At 38.4% G+C, this 16,841-nt stretch overlaps 1 protein-coding gene across 5 annotated transcripts in view; it reads right to left on the bottom strand.

Moving 5' to 3' along the window:
* sulf2b (sulfatase 2b) overlaps positions 1–16,841 on the bottom strand; it is a 146,120-nt gene that overhangs the window by 77,522 nt on the left and 51,757 nt on the right. For 3 of the 5 annotated variants that reach the window (XM_057320241.1, XM_057320240.1, XM_057320243.1), the window contains one exon: positions 16,074–16,117. The exons of the other annotated variants lie outside the window; for them this stretch is intronic. The gene's annotated coding sequence lies outside the window, so the exon portion shown is untranslated. The remainder of the gene's footprint in view (positions 1–16,073; positions 16,118–16,841) is intronic. 5 annotated transcript variants of the gene reach the window in all.

The following is a 16,841-nucleotide window of genomic DNA, read 5'->3' as shown; positions in this document are numbered from 1 at the left end:
TCATGACGATATATCGCCGTATCGATATTCTGAACACAGCCCTACTCCACGGCACTACTTTATAATAGTTTTTCTATGTAAACATGCGCATGAGCGGTACTTATTTACGCAAGTTCGTGTTGCGATGGGAGTGCGCGCGGCTGAACAGCAGCTGACTGTAACACAGGTAGAGTTTGCATTACGTTATAAAATACATTCACAAGCAAAGCTCTTCAAAAGGCGATCGTGTTTCCCTCACATATGCTCAATATAAGCATATGACATGATGTGTTTATAGTTTTAAATGTTTCTCTGTATGCTATGATGATAAATGAGGGTTTAGTCAGTAGAGGAAGGAGGATTGACAGTGTGATATAATCTCTTTCCTCTCACATATCTAATTTAAGCATATAACATGCTAGGTGTTTGTGGTTTTTATGATAAAAAATATGATTTCAGGAAATCATGAAGACGTGATAATGTAAAACACGGCAGACACCACATGTATGTTTTTATGGTAAAATTGTTACTATTTTGTTTTTGACTATTCAGACAAACCATGGTATTAATGTTCGGGTGGGTGATCCTAAATTTTTGCTGGTGCTCCTAACACTTGAAGTTGGGAGCACCAGTGCTACCAAGGAAAAAAGTTAATTTCGAGCCCTGCAAGTAACTAAAAACATTTCCAACCACACAAAACAAGTCTGGTCTCCTTGGTCACATTACCATCATTGTCCGTCTTTTACTATACTATCTACATAAATAAAAAAGCAGCAAAAAAACTTCAAATCAATGATATATACTTTGAACAAATCAATCTGACCCCTCACAGAGTATTCTAGTTTGAACTAGCTTCAATTTTCCAAAATCGCAGCTGTGCCCTTGGTGGAAAATGAAAACAGATCAATTTCAAACTAACATAAGTCGCTAATACACACTACAGTGCACGCACACAACTGCACACACACTGTTCTAATCTACTGCTTTCTACCTATTCTGTGCAATAAAAGACTCTCACAGAAATCACATCCACATCAAACACACACACACACCGGGCAGAACAAAGGCAGACATCAAAGAACCATCAGCAGAGCTGGTCAGATCCTTTTATCCTGTGAAGTGTCTGAAAATGTTCCCAGGAAACCACACACTGCAGTCAGAGCAGTTCTTCAGTACAAACACAGACAGAATTAAGAAATCCCACAGCTCTGGGATCAGTTCAACTAAACCGAGTCACTTTATAGTCCTGTGAGCCAGGAGTGAAGTGATAGACAGGATTACTGCATAAAAATCCTTTAGTTCTCAATGTGTGAGTGTATTGGTTTAAACAACATCATAGAGACAAAATTGCATTTAAAACAGCCTAATAAACACAAAACATTTGTGAAAGGTATATTCTTAAATATTTACTAGATTAACTAAGATTCTAATAAAAATTAGTGCTATTCATTTATTGCTCTATAAATTACGATTCACCGATTCCAAAATAAACGTTCGGATTTTATAATACATGTGTGTGGCATGTATGTTTAAATGTATATATAAAAGTACACACATTCATTTGTATATATAACAAATATTTACATAAATACAGTATATATATATAAATATAATTTACATTATGTATAAATCTATTACATATATGTCTTAAAATTAAAAAATTAAATGTATTTTAGAATAGACTAATTGCAATTCATCGATTTGATAGCACTAATAAAAATACTACCCTTAATATGTAATATATTTAATATAACTGTATGTGATTTATTTATTATACATTTTTCAACATCCTACAATTTTTAGGTTAAGTTCCAGGTTCACAAGGAATATGTTTTTAGACTTTTGGCTAGTTGCACGAAGCCGCCATATTAGATTTTCGATCAGCGAGTGTGGGCAGGATTATTTCTGGTCGTATAACACTGTATGGGAAAATATGGATTCTGGGCCATCAAATATGGGCGTTTTTTTAGATAAAAATAAGAAACTGAAACATCAGTGATATAACAGAAAAACCTCTTTACATGGCCGAGTACCTCGTTAAGCCAACACAACTCGATATAACAGAAAAAAGCTTGGTTAACCAAAATCCGTATACATAAACCAGCATATATTGTACATTTCCACAGAGATGATTTTGTTCTGACAGTTGGGGGACTAAGAAAAGCAGGAATTAGGATTTATTTCCTCTTTCGATGTGAAACCGCTACACACTCCACACCGGGAGCTGTTCCCGCCTGACTGCGCGATGAATGGATTACAAATGCCACATGATCATGACTGTATTAATTTCTCTTTCACCGCAAGTACGACACGACAAAGACACAAATCACGGGAACTCATCGCAAAGAACACTGCACGATTATCCCTCACCTGTAAGTGATGCTGGTGCTGTCCGACAATGAGTTTCACTCGTGCCCAAAACGCAGAGTATTCCATCCGTCTGACTTTCATCATATGGAACTTGTAACAATGAGTTAAATCAAAGACATAAAACTTATCTACTAGCAGTGTGAATAGTGAATACGAGTTTATTGTTGTTTTGCTTAAAGAAGATGGTGATATGGGGAGAAACATGGGGAGTTGCATGGAATGGTATAAAACATCATCAGCATTTTTTGCTGTTATATTGAGTTGTGTTGGCTTAACGAGGTACTCAGAAATGTACAGAGGATTTTCTGTCATATCACTGATATATCAGTTTCTTCTTTTTATGTAAAAATCCTTATTTTCACATACAGTGTTATACGACCGGAAATAAGCCTGTCCACAATAGCTGATTGAAAATCTAATATGGTGGCTTCGTGCACCTAGCCCATTGTAAATAAGCTTATATATAACTCAAATGTGTATGCAACTGTGCCATGTATGTGGAATACTATGACTATACATCATTGAGAGGCAAGAGAAACCAAACAGAGCTGACACATACAGTGTGTTTGTGTGTGTGTACAGGGTCACTTGGGCATGCAAGAACACAATAAACCTTGAGGGAGACCTGTCATGCTGTACAACACGCAAAAACAAAAGCCTTAAACGAGACATGAACATCAACATATACAAACAAACTGATTTGTACTGACATTTCTGAGCATTTTACCCCAGAGTCTGCACGCTGGATTCCGAGTTACACGTAGCACACCGTTCACAATTATTTTTGAGTGGTTTCAGTATCTACTTTGCAATATCTAACCAAAATGACCAAAAAAACATACTTCTTACTTTACGTTTTAACGTGAAAATTTAGGGGCGGGTAGATCTGATATCAGCGCAGCCACAAAAATAAACCAGTGTGTAGTAAAGTGGCAGTCTCTGTGAAGTGGTGTTTTAAACTCACAAAAAAGAAATGGCCAGATCCTTCAATTCAGAAATAACAAGTACTAACTATATCAAAGACATGAAGGTGATGATATAGTTCGAACAAAATTGAAGAACGAACCACTATGACATAATTTCGAACAAAAGATTTACTAACAGCTTGCGGCAGCGCAAATGCCTCTTTTGGTTGCGTTTTTGTAACTCACCTTATAAGCATTTGTAGTAGTTTCCTCTTCGGATGCAAACTTTATGGGAGGAGAGTATTTAAATGAATCACACAACGTGATTTACTAAGGTTTGCGCTCGTCATTGTACTGGTAGTTGCTTCTTTATTTAACGCCCATAAAAGCACGTCTTAAACCCTGCATTAAATTGCGCTGTTCTTAGTAGATTGCGATGGTCATTATGTTAATGAGATATTGCGCCTGTGTTTTAATGTGCGCCTTGTTAGTAAATCACCCGCGCTTTTTTGAAAGTGAGCTATCGTGCTATTTTGCCCTGTTTAGTAGCCTAAATCTGGCCATTAATAGCTTACAGTACAGGTTAGTTTGTGAGTAAGGGTATTCAGTATGGGATCATATGATATTGTGTGTGTATGGTTCCTCAGAGACAAACTATTTTAGTCCACCATGCACCGATATTGCATGAACTCGCCTCACTGACTCCTTATAAACACACACACACACACACACACACACACACACACACACACACACACACACGCACACGCACACGCACACGCACACGCACAAGCACACGCACGCACGCACGCACACACACACACACACACACACACACACACATTTCTCTTTCTCTTTTTCAGCACTATCAGGTAGCTATTACCTGAAAATAATGCCCCACTCTGGCAGGACAGATTGTGTAATTATATCAGAGTCTGCAGGGTGAGCGAGAGAGAGAGAGAGAATCAGAAGCAGTGTAGCATAGAAGATGGAAAGATATTGCTGAACAGAGCGAGATCCTAAACAGTGCAGAAAACAATCTGCATAAAGTCTGGTGCATGCTTGCTATATTGGCACTTTCCCATTTGTTGGAACTAGAGGTATCCGGAAATAGACATGTCGTCTTTAAGCAGTTGTGGAAATTGTTCTGACCCTCTTTAGTTGCAGTGATCTCTTGATCTAGATCTAAACTTTCAGGACTAACTATGCAAGAAGCAGGACAGAGACACAGATGTTATTCGACAGCATAATAAGGTTAACAGGTGCACACACATAGAAATCTCACTCTCAACCTGTGATTCAGCCATTGCCTCCATCACGACCTCTGCATGATACAAAGCCATGATCACATCCTGTTACCCATCATCCCCCTCTCCTGTGTGCCCGGGGCCCACATTAACCACGGCAAATTGCCCAGCAATAATTACAGCTCATTCTCTACCGTGCTGTTATGCTTCGGGTCAGTTCAGCGCTTAGATTTCAGAATCACTTTCTCCTGGACGGCAAAAGAGCACTTCAAATAGTCATTTAAAGGCCTCAGTTTTTGAACAGCCTATCAGAGTAATTTGCCGTCACTTTTTCTCAATACCATATGTGTCTCAGTCAGCATGGACAATGTAGACACATCCATCCATACATTATCCATTCATGTCATTGACTTTCTTATTACGTGAACTATTCCTTTAAAGGGATACTTCACCCAAAAATGAAAATTCTGTCATCATTAACTCACCTTCGAGTTGTTCCAAATCTGTATAAATGTCTTTGTTCTGATGAAAACAATAAAGTATTTTTTCATACTATGGGAGTCAATGGGTTGAGATCTTTTTGGTTATAAGCATTATTTCCAAATATCTTTTTCTGTGTTCATCAGAACAAAGACATTTATACAGATTTGGAACAACTCGAAGGTGAGTAAATGATGACAAAATTTTCATTTTTGGGTGAAGTATCCGTTCAAGATATAAGCCAGTGAACATTTCAAACATCTCCCTTCACACATCATTTTCCTGAGATGTTTTTTGTCTGTATATCTGTTTCTTGTTCTCATTCTGTGCAATTATACTCAAAGCTGAAACATGCACACACTCTTTGCCTGTCCGTAAATTCTTTCAGCGCTTCATCCATCCATCTGTCGATAATCCCGGTTAAGATGGAGAGCGGGAGCTGCGATGAAAAATGAATGGCGAGATGAAAGCACTGACGCAAACGACACAAAGAGATGAAATGTTAACTGATCTCAAAGCAGCAAGCAGAGTCCACCTTCAATTGCTTAGCTCACTAATGGGAAGTGTGTGAGTGTGTGTGTAACTGAAGCTGTATTTTTAGCATCGCATATTAAAGAAGTCTGCTCTGTGAAAACAACATCATGATGAAATATTAATAAAACAGTTCACATGAAACAGATTATTCTGGTCATTGATGCTGATGGGTCAACAGCCGTGGTTTAGTCACTGTGAGGCTACTATTTGTATCACTGTGCATCACCTAAAAAAGACAGCCATGTCTTTCTTCCACTGAACACAAAAAAAGATATTTTGAAGAATGTTGGTAACCAAACAACAGAGAACAATAACCCATTCACTTCTACAGCAGGGTCTATAGACTGCGACCAAATGGTCGCATTTTGCGACTATTTTAACTGCCAGTGCGAAATGTTTTTCTATATTCTGGTCGCAGAATATAAGAATTTCCCCAGCTGAGGTACAAAACACCAAAGATAACGAAATGTGTTGCATGTATTGTGCATACTGTATGTGCATGTGAAGCTAATGCAGGAAACATGCGTTTAAACTTTAAGCACTATACTATTGTGTAAAGCTCTCTAACAATACTGCAAAGCATACAAAATGTTAACGTTACACATCACGTTAAATCTTACTTTATTTGTCGCTACTGATAAAAGCCAAATGTGTATCAATGCAGCTTTCATGAAGAATAATCACTAAAAGCCTTCAGGTCTCGCAGGTTGTTTGAGATATGCGCGAGCCCACGCAGGGAGTCTGAGCACAAAATACTAAACTGAGTTCTCTTTCACGCCTTCTTACTCTAAAACGGACATATAAACACAAAATTACGTCAAAATTCCCATATTAACAAGAATCCTTGTAAAGGTAGTCCGTTTCGTGAACAAACAGTTGGGAAACAAAACGCATGTGTATTACAGTATAGTGCGCAAGCTCTTAAAGGGGCAGCAGCATAATAAAGATTTCTGTTTATAATGATCATCAAACAACAAAGGACTGATATTAAAGGAATTGTGTTCTCTTATATGAGTTGTTCACAACAAATAAAGGAAGAAAGTAGCTTAAAAAAGATTAGTAAAGAGTTGAAAGAGAGTTTACATATATAATAAAATAATCAAATCATAAACAATGATAATTTCTACTTGATTTATTAATGTATTAAACATATTTGAATGAAGTTATAGTGATTCTTTTTTCTTACCTCAACCCATGACTTGAATAACTTGGTAGCACCAGTACCACCTCTCTCAAATGTTAGTCTAGAGCCCTGTACTGTATGGACACAAAACCAATGCAAGTCATACCACTATACCACTGTTGTTCCAATATTCTCACAAAATATCTTTTGTGTTCTGCAGAAGAAAGAAAGTCAGACAGGCTTGAAATGACAAGAGGGTGAGTAAATGATGACAGAATTTTCATTTTTAGGTGAACTATGCCTTTAAGGGTGTTATGTAAGGTGATAGTTCCCTATCTGTCGGTCTCTCGACGTTGTGTCAAACAGACAGAATGGGGTTTGATCTTCAGAACCTATAATCTCTGATTGTACTTTTAAAAGGCCAATGAACTTGGCGAATGGCATGGCATGCCAGTCTCCGCCCCTTACATACGGGTATAAAAGTAAGATGGTGTACCCATTCATTCACTTTTTGTTCTTCGGAACCTGCTAAGCTTAAATGCTGAGCGCATTATCTCCTGATTATCCACTGGATTCTACGACGCAGAGCAGCGGATTCGTCCTGGTGTGTATGATTTCCCCTGGGCGTTTCGGTAGCGAGCCGAAGGTGTCTATTAGAGCAAATTTCCTAAAAGAGATAAATTTCTCACAGCGTGCACTTGTCTGCACCACGGAGCGAGGCGAGAATGCTCCCGTGCTTCGAGTCAAGGTGAATACCCTTCTGGTGAAAGGAGCGATCGAGCCCGTCCCTCTGGCCGAGATGTCTTCATCGTCCCCAAGAAAGGTGGGGGGCTGCGCCCCATCCTGGACCTGCGCACTCTGAACAAGACCCTTCACAGGCTCCCGTTCAGAATGTTAACGCAGAATCGCATCCTGACGTCTGTCCGACATCAGGGTTGGTTTGTGGCTATCAACCTGAAGGACGCGTACTTTCATGTCTCGATTCTCCGAAGGCACAAACCGTTTCTTTGGTTTGCCTTCGAGGGTCGAGCATACCAGTACAAGGTCCTGCCCTTCGGTCAGGCCTGTCTCCCCATGCCTTTACCAAGGTCGCGGAGGCTGCTCTCACTCCCCTCAGGGAGCAGGGCGTGCATATCCTCAACTATCTCAATGACTGGCTTATCTTGGCTCACTCGCGAGATCTGTTGTATACACACAGGGACCTTGTGCTCCGGCACATAGACCGATTGGGCCTACAGGTCAACTGGGACAAGAGCAAGCTCTCCCCTGCGCAGAGCACCTCTTATCTCGGTATGGAACTGGACTCTGTTACCATGACAGCATGCCTGCATGACAGTCAATGCTGCACTGTCTGACCCTCGTCAGGCAGCACTCGGCAGTCCCACACGAGGTGAACCCCTATACCTGAGCTAGTGCTCCACACGTAGTGACTCCCCCTCCTTAGGTAGTCCCGTCTGACGTTTCCTCACTTTTGGTTCCCCTGTCGGTGATACTGTGACCTCCCCTCGGTGGACTCCACAGCTTCTGTGCACCCCTGGTTGGGGCCCTGCACAACTACTCCCATGAGATCTCCCCACTGGTGAGACAGTGTAGGTATTCCATGTATTATCTCCGGAAGATGTGGTCTCCGTAGCGTTCCCCCCTCAGGCGAGGGGGTAGCGCTTCCCTGTGTTCCTTACGGTGCCCCTAGAGTAGCAAAGGTCACCGCCTGTACGGCCGTTAGTAAGAGCCTCTCATCGTGATTCACGCAATTGATGCCTTACTACACCACTGGAAGGTTACGATTCGCGGTTACGCTCACTTGTGACTCACCCAGGCCAGTCAGTGTCGCTCCGCTGGAAGTTGTGACGCAGCGCCGTGGTGTTTCGTATAGGAACCCCATTCTGTCGGTTTGACACAACGTCGAGAGACCGACAGAAAGGAAACGTCTTGGTTACGTATGTAACCTTAGTTCCCTGATGGAGGGAACGAGACGTTGTGTCCTTCGTGCCACAACACTTCGCCATCCGCTGCAGCAACCGAGAATGCCTCTCACAAATGAATGGGCACGTCATCTTCTTTTTATACTGGCATGCCATGCCATTCTCCAAGTTCATCGGCTTTTTAAAAGTACAATCAGAGTTGATAGGTTCTCACGATCAAACCCCATTCTGTCGGTTCGACACAACGTCTCGTTCCCTCCATCAGGGAACTGAAGTAACATACGTAACCAAGACGTTGTGTTTGGAAAAAAAAGTTCCCATCTTTACATTTTCAAATGACAAATGTACCCGCAATTATAGAATCACTCATATATATGATTATTGTGCTATTTTAATGTTATTTCGAAATTCAGCTATATTTTTAAGCAGTCATATTCGGCCCCTCCGCCCTAACATAAAAACCAGCAAAGCTTGAAGGAACACTTACAACAACACGTGCTAATTGATTTATGTAGGCGCTTGCCAATTACCTTTCCGCCCCCCAACTCACACGTACACACACAAACAAACACAGGCGGGTACAGTAGCACATACACAGTGAATAAGAATGATCTCTCTTCTGAAGAGGTTAGCACTTTCCGCAACAAGCATAGCAAATTACAGGCACTTAAGTGGAGTTCCGTGCTACTTCATTAGCCCTGAGTTGAGACCCTTTATCACTACTTAAATCTATTAAAACAATTATGTTATCAGCGGGAGAGAATGGGTTTGCGGTACATTTGCCTGCGAGCGAAACACTCATACTCACCCACACAATCATAGACATTTGAAAGGTTTATATTTAGTACCTTAACAACACAGTGCATATTGTGAGCTCATGTAACCATCTCTAACTTCCCCACGTCTTTGTTCTTTCACTTTTATACTCTTGCGCTATAACCTTGGGGTGTAAAGTCAATACGAGATTGTTAGTGTTGAACAGTCTGGACAGAATGTATTAAATATTCTGCTCTTAATTGGCCCAGCACACACACAGAATGAGACACACACACACACGGGTTCTTGGACTGGTCATATGGCTCCAGGTCCTACCCTGACCCCCTTGTCATACTCTGCCAGATGTCTTTAAGTGATTCAGTAGGAAGAATATCAGAGTGTGTGTAAGATGACTGCTGTTATGGAGTCACTGGGGGTTTGGTGTTCTTGCTCTGAACTTGGTTAACTAGCAGAGAACAGAAGCAATGTTCAATTTTAAAACCTTATAGTAAAAGTGTCAAAAAGAGCAGGTTAGTCAAAAACTGCAGCTAAACTAACAACAACTCCATAGAAAATTTTAACTAAGCAGAATTAGTAGACATTTCTGTAACAATGTATCAAAAAGAAATTATCTCTTTAGGTGAGTTGTAAGGGTGCATAGCCTATAGGTGCTGCAGTAGACTGGATATTGACCATCAGCATCAAGTACCAACACAGTCATACCAGTTTCTTTGATGCTGATTGGTCAATATCCAGTGTACAGTATACTGTACCAGTCAAGTTTGTAAACACTTGTAGAGCAATATCTGTATTATAATACAAATAACTTATTGTAACAGTGGGAATTATGGTTCAAATAAAAGCATCTAAAACAAACCAAAACGTTGCCTTTTAGTATCTTCAAAACTGACACCCCTTTGACTAGAATTAGCAAATGGGTTCTCTTGGCATTTTATCATTCAGCTTCTTGAGGTATTGAAGAGGTTTTCATCTATTTCATCTATCTAATAAAGAAATTGCAATGTTGGCACAGTTATATTTTTGTCTACAAAGTAATTTCAGACATTGAAGCACACACCTTTTAATGAGATTTTTAAGATTATTTGAAGCATTTCAGCGTTTTACATGGCCGATTCAGAATCATTTGTGAAAGAACAGATTCATAGTGATCATCTAGGATGTCACAACGAAGGCATTTCTGGAACAGTGTGTGGCCTTTTATTGACAAAGCTTACTGTCTTTCATTGTCAAATCAATCACATTGAACTAGGTGACAAAATCAATGACACACTTATTGACTCTCTCTCACACACACACACACACACACACACACGCACGCACACACGCGCACACGCACACACACACACACACACACACACACACACACACACACACACACACGCACCACGCACCACACACACACACACTGTAAAGTTAGATGCTTGTGGAAATGAAGGCAACAGTTTACAAGGCTTTTTGAACTGAATCCATTCACTTATTTATCACTTATTCTTTTGTGGAGCACAGGAGGCAGAATGTAAAGGACTAACATCTTAAAACCTTATAGTAACATCCTCACTCACCTTTATCCTTGTGAGAGTGAGTAAATAATGATTTCTCATTTATTAAGTGAGAGTAAAAGTTGTCACAGTCTGCTACCACCGCAATTCTAACAAAATGTCATGAACTTCAAACAAGTTAATGTTTTATTTATACCCCAGTGCTTCCTGGGAAGATGATAAATGGACTTAACCACTAAACTAGCAGTGTGGGATTATTAAAAAAAAGACAATCACCAGTCACCTAATATGCTTGTCAAATTGAGTGAAAAAAACTAATAAAGTAATATTAATTATATATTAATTAAAATAAATAATAAAGATTATTTTAAATGATGTGTCATTTCTTAGAATCATTAAATTGTGTTGCTCTCTCTCATCAGCAGTAAATGTGGAGGATCATTTACATTTACATTTAGTCATTTAGCAGACGCTTTTATCCGAAGCGACTTACAAATGAGGCATAACAATGGAAACAATCAGTGCAACAAAAGGGCAGCAATGCGCAAGTGCCATAGAACTGGCCTCAGTTTGCCTAACACAGTGCACGAAGCTATATAAATAAAAACATATAGACAATACATACAGAAAAAATAGAAACAGTAAAAGGATAGCAAGAGGAGTCTGTGTTATTGTGTCAGGATCGACAAGGTTTTCTTTTTAAATGATTTAGGAGAATTTCAGCAGATGTAAGCAGAACCGGCAAATAGAGATCAAACAATCAAAATAAAGACAGATCCTATAATGAGGGGGGGGGAAGAGTTCATTAATTAGCTGAGTTTTGTTAGACGAGAAATTTACAGAAGAAACACATTCCTCTATTCAAGTCAGGTTAAGTCTAAAGACAAATGAACCAATTAAAACACCTCTTAGAAATATTTTGGACGAAAGAAACATTTAACCTTCATAAACCCGTGCTAAAGCAGTCAACCCATAAAAGTTTGAGCCAATTTGCCATTTGACCCCTCCCCCAAATAAACAGTGCTTTGGCACTTTCATCTATAAACAAGGTCAGAAATGAAAAGTCTGGCTATTGTTTTCATCTCCCTGTGGTTTAAAGGGAAGGTCACTTTTCTTATTGCAGCAAAGGACACTTTTCATACACGTGAAAGAAAACAAAGACAGGAATAACTACAGAACAATCTTAACTCTTTTAAAAGATGTGTTTGCCAGGGTGTGCCACAAGGTCTCAGTGAACTTCCTGTCATTCTGTTGATTTCCTACCACTTCCTCTTCATTTTTCACTTTTCCATTAACTTTTTTCTGCGTACTTCTGTGAAGAACAGACACATGCTTGTTCTAACCAGACACAAGACAATAAAACGGAAAGCGATAACACATAAAAACACACCTGTTGTAGCTAAATCAACGAATAGCTTGGTTATCTTACCCTAACTGCACTGTAAAAAGCTGTCATTTTACGGAAATTCACCGTTTTATTTAACATATTTTTGAAATACGGCAAATTTATAAGTCGGATGTAAAATGACATGAAAAACATATAATTTTACTTTACAACAAATGTTATTTTTACATGTTATTTTTTCTGGCACCCCAGCTGCTGGGTAGTCCAACATGTATACATAGCTTTGTAGCATATTAAACAAACACTCTCTTATTTGTAAGTCATTTGGATAAAATCATCGACTAAATGAATAAATGTAAATGTAAACATGCACAGCAAAATCGCCAGTGTTAAAAAGGTCAAATTAACACTCACAGTGTATATATAATCCACACTATCGAAGTGTGGATTATACTGTATATACACTGTGAGAGTTAATTTGACCTTTTTTAACACTGGTGATTTTGCTGTGTGTAAATGATCATGTTCACTCTAGGCTAATTCTAATTTGTACCGCAACAAAATATTTTGTTTGTCCGCTCGATTTCTTCACAACACAGCAGTCTCATCCACAATTAAATTTTATTAGTACAAAAACCTGCTCTACATACTGTAACTTCATGTTACAACATCAAACATGCTCTCATTGGCTGGTTTGCTGGAAACTTGCCTCATGCCTGACTAGGACACGGTGTCCTCAAAACATGTTCAAAAGTGCAGAACAAGCAAAGTTTGCTTTAAGTTTGGGAAGGAATCTGAAGCCTTTAAGGTAATAGGTTACAGATAGAAAGTTTCTTCAGCTTAAATATTTTCCATTGAAACTCTCTACACAAAGTCCAACTACAAAACACACTGATTTAATTTGCAAATGTCTGTTTTCCCTTTATTCTTTGTAAAACCTCCAGTTGCCTTTGGATTTTCATAACCTGTGTTTGAGAAGAGCCCATGGGGCATCCGGCCGACCTCCTGCCAGCGTTCATAAACTATGAAAGAGATTATGAAATTTATATAACCCCGCAGAGATCCGATAGGAATTATCGTATCTGAGAACACAGAGTACAGCGTGACGTGCAACTGTATGTATTACAAAAAGGGAACACGTTGGATTATTCGGATTATTCACACTCAATTAATGTCAGGGGGTGTATTGCTTTAACAAAGAATCAATATTAACAGATGGTCGGATGTTTAATAAGACAGAAGGGGAGGATGAATATGAGCAAACGGGTGAAGTGATTGCTTCCTTTTTTAGTTAAACCCACCCGCTCGATCTACATCTATGCTTGAGATGCCACAGAGGAACAAGAGGAGGACAATTATGCCGGGATCTGAATGAACAGATGGTTTGCCTTTTGGGGAAACACAGAACTTCAGAACGTGCTCCTTAAACTAATCTGACTGCATGAGCAACACAAACTTTACTGCAAAAAAATGAATATTTCAATGTTAAATATTTTTGTCTGGTGGGCACATAAATGAAAAATGTCTTTAAAAAATATTAATTTACTTGAGTTTTTATATTGAAAATGACATAAATACATGTATTTCAATAGTACATTTATAGCAAATCGTCGGCTTGGAATTATAAGGTTCTCTCTGACAATTTTGCCAAAATTCCAGGCAAACTTCAGTTATTCACATTACATTCTGTGACAACTTTTTTAAATTATGTGATATTTTTTTCTCTACATTGTGTACATTTTTAAGATTTTATTTTTATTTTTTTACATTTTAAGAAAACAAAAAAGGTCAAATAGTTTTTATCTACAAAGTCAAAAGCAAAAACATTTGAAGATTCCAAGGCAATGAAATGAATAAAAAATGGTCAATGGAATAAGAAAAACAAACTGAATTCAATATTCCTTAAATCATAAAAACTAATTATTGATATATATACTGTATATACTGTATTTATCTGAAATGTTAAGAATTTGTTTTTATTTTTTTCTGTAAGACAAAATAGATGTTTTTCTCCAATCCCTCCCTTTTTCTGCAAAGCCAAATGACAAATACATGTATATAAAAAATGCAGAGCTGAGGTTATCTCATTTCAGTATAATGGCTTTAATGGTATCTAAAATACAGCCACAGATTTGTTTAGCCATAAATAAATGTGTTATCTTAAAAGATGAAATTAAAACAAATAGCTTGTATTTTCACATCCATTTACACTGGTTGTTGTACAGTTGAACAGTAACTGCACCTCATACAGTATATGTAATTATGGTAATTGGGGTTCAGACAGCTGTGTACACAAGCTCACATCTGTAGTGATCTTCAGGGGAAGATAGAGTAAAGTAGCTGTGCTGGAATTACACATTGAATTGCCATTGAAACAATATCTCTTAAAGCAAAATGTTAAATGCTTCCTCTTCTGTATGTCACTTATTATAAAAGCATCCGAATAAATGTAAATAAAAGAGTTGATAACAAAATCAACATCTTATACAGCAAATCAGATAAACCAACCTACACAATGTTTATAAATGCAGACTTAAATGGAGATCATCCTTTCTGTAATTCTCACATTTCTATTCACACCGATTTACGGACAAACGGTAAGGCGGAAGTGTTTTAATTTCTCATCATTATCATCATTTCATCATCAGTCATTTGGCTCAGATGTGTCAGTGTATGTGTGAAGAACAGAGAGAGAGACAGGGAGATATGACGGGAGAGAAAGTGAGAAAAAACAACATAACAAATTCAGCATGAGGCTGAATCGCCTTACACGTTCCATCATTTCATCCACTGCATTAAGGCAACAAAACTCTCCTGTTTTTAAAAGTAGTCTACGGAACAAAAAAGGGAAAAAAGAAAAACGTGAAATGACTGTAAAAACAAGAATGTGTGTTTGTGTATTGGACAGATTTAATGAATATACCCAGAAACAGACCCTATTTGTCCAAAGGGTGTGTGTGTGTGTCTCTATTGAGAGACTCAAGAAGAAATATATGTTGAATGTTAAAAAGCAAATTAAAGAGGACATACTTTATCATTGAAAACAGAACTTTACTGTTTTCCTAAGAGTCTAATGTACTCTTATAATATTCATAACTCAAACTCTTTCCCCAAAAATACCTTTTACTGTATTCAAAGTTGCGTCAGAGGGTTAAAAATGGTTGTGTAAAACTAAATTAAAACTGTTTTTGTTGCAAGAAACTTTGATTGCAATTGATTGCAAGCTAAATTCAAGAAAAAAATGCTAAAATCTATATAATGACCTTATTAGGCCATTAAGAAGAAATATGTATTTGTTTTCTCCAAATGCATATTGTAGCAAAAAAGCATTAATTTCACTTTTAATAACCAATTCCAACCTACATGACTTCTCCAGCTCACCCCCATAATAAACATGATTCGGCTGAGACAGATTCAGTCTATAACCTTATTTCTGCTTGTTTTATGACTTGGAATAGTGGAAGGGTTTGTGGTAAGGAAATGATTTTCCTCTTTGTGAGAAAGTTGTTTACAATCATTAGATTGAGCCCCTGAGGCTTTAAGGCTTTTCTCCTGATAGCCATTAGCACTGGCCATTTCATTTCCCCGTCGGTCAGGGCCACCTCTTCGGCCCCTGTATCCAAGCAACAGTCTGAAGACAAAACAAGGGTCATCGGCGAGCAAGAGAATCAGCCCTGAGGTGCCCGTGAATGCACTACGAGTCATTAGAGAGCGTGTGCTAGACAGGAGAGCGTGTGTGGTTAGAAATATACGTGAGGGAGTGTCTGACTGACGGCTCAACGTTTGCTGGGGTTTGACTGACAGTGTTTAGTAGAGAAGAGGAAAGAGAGCACTCAACTGCACAGGGATGGAAAGAGAAGAACTCAGTGCAGAAGTGTGTTTCGTTGCTTACCTGACAGAGATGAGAAGATTTCTTCTCCAGACAAACCGCATACACTGAGAAATACAAACACAAAGATAAAAAAATTAGATTTATAGATGTTTTGGACCTGCATACAGTACATCAATCGGTCCTGATTGGCTCTCAAATTTATGATCAAGTCATACCCAAACTGACTGTATGACCACGCCCCTTAATGAAAAACGGGAATTTTACATGTCATCGCTGTCAGGTTATTAATTGAATAGTTGCAAAACCCACAGACAAACATGAATGTGATCCAAGTAATGATTAATGAAAAAAATGAAACATGAAGACACTCGGTTTCTTTTTTTTTTAATGTATGTAGGTTTATAACACTATACTTTATATAATATTACCTTCGCATCAAATTACAAAAAAATACTTAACGCTAACGCGAGGGTGTTTCTTATACAGCGTCTATGGAAGTCACGGTAAATTTGACATCATTCTCTCTTTTGAATGCCGTTATCAGACTATTTTTCATTTTGTTGAAAGTAGTGAAAACACTATCGTTGAGTTTTTCTTTTGCTGTTTGAGCAAATGAGAATTAAAAAAATATATATTTGTGGTAGTCTCCCATTCACTGCTATAGAAGTTTACCCAACTTCCGCTGCTGAGAAACCCGTAAATGTGAAAAAGGTCAATTTGTAACCAACCTAATTTGCATACAACAATACACACACGTCATGTGAAAAAAAACGTATTCCACTGATGCATAAATGGTAAATGGGTTTGAACAATAGCAGTAAACCACAC

This window comes from Triplophysa rosa, linkage group LG21 (assembly GCF_024868665.1).
Source record: "Triplophysa rosa linkage group LG21, Trosa_1v2, whole genome shotgun sequence".
NCBI lineage: Eukaryota > Metazoa > Chordata > Actinopteri > Cypriniformes > Nemacheilidae > Triplophysa > Triplophysa rosa.
The sequence above is the reverse complement of the archived record's forward strand: the minus strand, read 5'-3'. Positions and strand labels throughout refer to the sequence as shown.